The following is a 6631-nucleotide window of genomic DNA, read 5'->3' on the forward strand; positions in this document are numbered from 1 at the left end:
CACTGTACTCACATGAACTGATTTAAATATGTTTTTAGTACATTAATGGATCTTGAGAGAGGAAATGTCATTGCTGGCTATGGAGGCCTCACTGAGACGTCAGATTTCAACAAAAAAATCTTAATTTGTGTTTCGAAGATGATTGAAGGTCTTACGGGGGTGGAACGGCATGAGGGTGAGTAATAAATTACATTATTTTCATTTTTGTAATGTTGATTACCCCAAAAAAATCATTTAGTTTAGTTCTCCTTTAAGAAAAAAAACAAGTACAGATTACAGTGAGCACTTACAGTGTAAGTGAGTGGGCCAATCGGTAAATGTTAATATATGTAAACTATGCACAAAAAAAAAAATATATATTTTAAATGTAATAAAATCGCTTACTAACAATTTCTACGTTTATATATATCTTGCTTCATTTACTTCCATTGTAAATGTCGCACCGTAACCTTGAGAAAGGGACGACATTATTTTTTGTGGTAGGCCTCATCATTATGCCGCCAATGCTGATGTTTGATCTTAACTTGTACAAAACTCGGAATATTCCTTTAATACTCAAACCATAAGCATACATGCTCCTTGGATTTACAGCAGCACACCCCACTTTCTACTTCCGTCTCAATCTTTATAACCCTGACTTACTGTTATTATAGCATTATAAACAGGACAGACGGAACCTGTGCTTTCCCAGGAAAGTCCCCGCACCCCTCTGGCGTCTCTGAAATGGCTCCGGTGTAAAGGTGAGTCAAGGGAAGAGAATGCTGGAGGTTGAGCTGTTTATAAGGACATCGGGAAGAGAACTAACTAAAACATTTGTGGTTATTTGAGTCAGCTATTTCTTATTTGTCTACACATTTATTTATGTTTTGATGCACACTAAAATTTAGAAACCATATAATTTTGCTACTGCCTCGAGTTAAATTTTACGGTGTGCAGTTTATGAGGATTGAGCTCCACCTCAGCAGGAATTTAGAAGTACATCACTAGATGTCGCTGTTGCCCATCATAGAGTGCAAGATAAGCACATAAGCCACCATCAAGAGTGAGAAGTGTACTAAAAGATGATTATTAGAAGACAAATAGGCTTACGTACAGAAATCCCTCTAAGCATATGCAAAACATTCAGCCATATATTCATTCATTCTTTTTCAATCATACTACAATCTATTTTGAAAATATGGATTAACTTTGGTAACCAGAAAGTAATATAACAAACATAATTTCAATAGATTATATAATAACTCTATATTAAATTTATTAATATTTTTTATAGTATTACCACTGTCATTTTCAGAAGTATTCTTGTAATGAAAAGTTTATAAAAGAATTAGTGTAAAACTGACAGGATTAAATGAAGTGAATAGATCACAGTTTTTGTAGTGTGACAAATTGATACAGAATCAGGCCAAAAATTATGGGGTAGATTCAACACAACTTTATAAAAGAATTCATTAAATTTATATCAACTACATTTATTCAGACACCTTGGACATTTCATTCATTAATGAAGTTTATTCACTTTAGTTTAAAAAATGGTAATACAATATGAGAAGATCTCAGAGTTAAACTGTGTCAGAAAATATTAATCTTAATTATGTCAGATAACACTTAAGCAAAACATGGCCAGCTCAAAGTGTCTGAATAATTTCTGGTCCCAAATTTGTATCAATTTTACTGGTAGTTCACTGTATGAAGAATTTTTGGGTATAATATGTCACAGTTTATTTTATTTTGCTATCCTCACTTACATAAATGAACTATAGTGTCCTGCACCCACTAGTAAAAAATAAATAAAACATGATCTAGTGTCTGAATAATTTTTGGTTTGACTGTACATGTATGCATAGTCATCAAATATGCAGAACTAAGATAGCTGTGGAGAGAAAAGGCCAGAATGATCTTGATTCTAATGCCTATAGGGAAAATTCACAATGAAATACATTAATGATGAATGTATGAAGCCCCCAGGGGTTCTGACGTGTCCCAGCATCTCCTGTGAAGATCTGCAGATGATAAAAGTGGAACATAATGCTTCCGTCTTCCTTAGTTTCTAATAATACCATTAAACATCACACAGAGCTACTTGCATCAAAACTGCGCTGGATATTTGGACCGTGATTGACACGTCTAATAAAAGCAAAGCGTGCCTTCTCCAAAGTGATAGAATTGTCACAAACGGCAGTGACTTCAGTCTCCTCCCCCCGACCCCCATCAGAAATATGCCCAAGACAGGAGGGTAAAAATAGACAGCAGAAAGATTCCTAGTGCTTTAAATAGAGCTGACTCTGTGAGTATGAGGTCAGTGTCACTGCATTTCTTTGTAGGCTCTATTCTCTTGCTTCTGTGACCAAAGCCAAGCATATACTGCTCTCTTTCTCTCTGACACAGGCTGATCAACAATGCTTCAGTCTCTCACCAGTGTAACACTCTGAGCCTATGCACACAGTAGCTACCCAGCAGATGTGTGGCGAGAACGCAGAAAGAAGGCCTGAAGGCTTCTGTGACTGTAGCTGCATGAACAGCGACATTTTTTCATTATACAACCTGATTTTGCAATTAAAACTTGTACCTAGAGTATTGGATTCATTAAATCCAATCATGAATAATTTACATGCACATAATTTAAAAAAAATCAATCACATACTTCCATGACATTCCTCATGTGGTCTTTTCTTCGTTTCTTAGAGCCATGTACAAATTATATTCTTTTGTTCCGCTCTGAAATTTTTACTACATGTTATGTTTGAATGACTTACATGTACAATAGTTGGTCAAAAGAACATGCCCACATGCCATAAAACAAAAAACTGGGTTCCCGACGTCAGTGCCTGACCTCAATGGGATGGGATCAAATCCCAGCTGCCGCTCCAACTTCTAGTGAAAATCTGTCCCAGGAGAATGTTGCGGTTATAGGAGCAAATGGATGACCAACTTCTTATTAACACCACTGGCTTTTAAATTAAATCTTCAACAAGCTCATTGTGTTTGGGTGTACTCTTAGTTTTGTTGATGTTGTGTAGCTCAGGACAGATTAACCCTTAAATGCATACCTCGGGTCTTTAGTGACCCGGGACGTCATTCACTACCCTCCTCCTCATTCATTTTTTAAAGTTAGACTTCAACCTTCTTGGTATTCCTCAATCAATTCATTATAAAGAATATAGCAAGAAAAAAATCATAAAATTATAAAAGAATGCCTATTTTTGTATCAATTTTTTGTCATAATTGTATAGGGTCGCTAACGACCCGAGGTGCGTATATTTTTTCTGCACAACAATAATTGAATCTTAGATGACGGAATAAGTGCAATTCACCTTTATTCCACAAGGTGGCAATGTTTGATATATAATGCTGAAGTGACGACTCATTTAGACAGAAAACGAAATAATAAGAAAAACATGAAACAGAGTGCCTCAGGGATGACGCATTTTTGTAGGCAAAACCCGGAAGCGAGTTAGCATTTTAGGACTTCCGGTTCCAACGCCGTCAAGTCTATGGGTTTTTTGAATGGGTTTTTGGTAAATCGCCTGAAATAAGGTCTGTGGTTAACAAAGCCTCTAAATACTTTCACGTTTTGATCTATGACATAAAACACACCAGTTATAACCCGCTTGTGATTTTTTAAACCCTTACTGTGTCTTAAAACTGGCGGTTGCTAACAAATTGCTAAAAGGGACTACTTCCTTTGGCAGGGACTTAAAAGTGGATAAGTATTAATAACAGCGCAGATCATAATCAGCAAGCATGTTTTGAAATAAAGTTGTTTTCTAAATAAAGTTTGAAGACGCTTGGTGGTGACGACGTTGATCCGCGACCATGGTGTGCTGTAGTGCGTTTATAGCCTACTGTTAGCCTTTTATATCTGACGACTTTATTTAGGCTTCAAAATCTATAAATGTTGTGTTAACTTGTAAAGATTATCTTGATAGACAAAACGTGTAAGTGTCATAACCCTTTGTTAAACACAGAGCTTATTTTCTGCGATTTTCCAAAAGTCTATGGGAAAAATGCATAGGCTTTCAACCGAGGGAACCCGTGCGCCGCTAACTTCCGGGTTGGCCTACAAAAACGCGTCATCCCTGAGGTACTCTATGGCTCAGCGATTTACTGCAGAGCAAGTACTGAACGCAATCAAATATGACTGTAACTATTACTGGATTGATCTGGTGAAGCTGTTAGCGATCGAAATATTGATTTTAAAGATGTTGAAAATTATATAGTTTTGAGAATACGTTTGAGATCGCGAATGGGCTCATATTCGTGACCTCAAACATAGCCCTTTCAAGCTCCAAAAGGTAACAAAATATGCTTTATTTTATTCTTCTGTAATTGTTACTCTAATATCAGAGGAGTTTTATATTATTGCGACAGGTAAAGATCCTTCCATGTTAGATATAGATCCGGGTCAATAAAGACCTGAATATGTAAGAATGATTGGCGAAACAGTCATGCATAGGGGTTAAAGCCAATATAACTGACTAGCCATGTGATTTATTAACATTTCATCCCAAAATCCTAATAACTGAGGTTTATCAGCTGAACTACGGTGCTGATCGAGCACAATGGGAAACAAGAACGGGTCTGGTTCTTATTGAGAATCAGAACTGGTTTGAATTTAAAAGTAATACCCAAACCAACGATGTACGGTTCTGTTAACAATTAATGGTGCTGCAACACTACTGAATCTACAGTACAACCAGTGCAGTTTGATGACAGAATGAAATACTCTTTTGACATGATAACTTTTAGTGAATTAAAAACAAACAGCGCGATCAGTGTATTCCGACTCCCGAACGAATGTACAACACAACTAGTGTAGTACAATTCTTGAATAAATGACTTATGAGTCGGTTCTTTTTAGTCAAACAAACACACAGACGTTTGTTTCACTATATTAGTGAGGATATTGCATAGACTTTCACTGATTTTATATCAGGTTAATGATATTTTCTATGGCCAAACCCAACCCCTACCCCCAAACCTACCCATCACATAAAACGTGCAAAACCCTAGATTTAAATAAAAACATGTTTTGGTGGATTTATAAGCCATTTTACCTAGTCAGTTGTCATAATATTTTACTATAGCCTATAAGTGAGGACATTTGGCCCTCACAAGTATAGTCAAACCTGTACACACAGAGCTTATAACTAACTGCGAGACTTAAAGGGGAACTATAATGCCCCTTTTACAAGATATAATATAAGTCTCTCTGGTGTCACCAGAATGTATCTGTGAAGTTTCAGCTCAAAATACCCCACAGATCATTTATTATATAGCTTGACAAATTTGCCCCTATTTGGGTGTGAGCAAAAACATGCTGTTTTTGTGTGTGTCCCTTTAAATGCAAATGAGCTGCTGCTTTCCAGAAGAGGGCGGAGCTTTAACAGCTTGTGCTTCGGTTGCACAACAACAACAAAGCTGGAGAATCTCACGCAGTCACAAATGACGACTGCATTTGTTGTAGTCCTTAAACAGAGAATTCTTTAAAAGAAAATATCTCCCTTTGCATTAAACTTTGAGTGTTGTAACTTTGCAGACATTTTTTATTCTCTAACAGCAACATTAGGCTACACACTAACTATAAAAAAGTCAAATCATAATCAACAACCCCTTTAGATTAGTTGGCTGTTATTAAAGGTGCTCTAAGTGATCCTGGGTGGATGTAACTTCCTGTTGACGTTCGAAGTGTTGTCAAACAAAACAGAGGCTAGCTAGACCCTCCCTCCTCCTCCTCCTCCCCCTCCCCTCCGTGCTTCCTGAAACAGTCATGAACGCACATTTAAAATCATTCTTGTCGGTTATTGGCTGGAGCATGTTTATTATGTTTTGTGGTCCAGGCTGCACCAGTTTGTTTTTATTGCCGTTTTCGGAGCTTGTGGCGACTACAGAGACCGCGTTTTTTACAGTGTGTTAAGGGGACAGGCAGCTAGCGGATAGTGAGGAGATGTTTGCTGTATGTGACAAAAAATGTTTTGGCCTAAAAACGTGTGACATCATTTAGAGCACCTTGACATGTAGTTAAAGATGCATATTATGAGATTTGACATTATTATGAATTAAATATTTTACTACATATTTTATTTGTTTTATTGAGTAGTGCCAGTTATTGGATTGCATTCATGTTAACTGACAGGATGTGGTTCCAATGCTGTATGCATATGGTTTTAAGGTTAGGATTAGAGCTTGGGGTAGGTTAAGGGCTTAAAAAAGACTTGAGTTATTATTTCCCTGACAAGATGTGCTACCTTCGTTTTTAACACACTTAACACTGTGATAGATCTGTTTTAACTGCACATCCTGAGCACAACTTTTCCGAGCACTGCCTAGACTGTAAAATCTGTATAAACACATTTTGCAATAATTAAATGTATTTGTTATTGAAATTATGAAATTACATTTACAATTATTTACAAGTACTAAAAGAATGATCAATGGAACCGTTAATGAACAAGAACCGTTAAGAGGAAACTGAAGAAAAACCATTATATTCTTTGCGATTTCCATCCCTAATCATGATGCACCACTTCTTCGGACGATTATATCTACTGGGCTTCTCAGTGTTTTGATGCGTTTTCTTTTGCATGTTCAGGACCATCTGTTTTCTGCTCCACTTACATACTATGGTCTG

The sequence above is a fragment of the Megalobrama amblycephala genome, linkage group LG16 (genome assembly GCF_018812025.1).
Source record: "Megalobrama amblycephala isolate DHTTF-2021 linkage group LG16, ASM1881202v1, whole genome shotgun sequence".
NCBI classification, from domain to species: Eukaryota; Metazoa; Chordata; class Actinopteri; order Cypriniformes; family Xenocyprididae; genus Megalobrama; species Megalobrama amblycephala.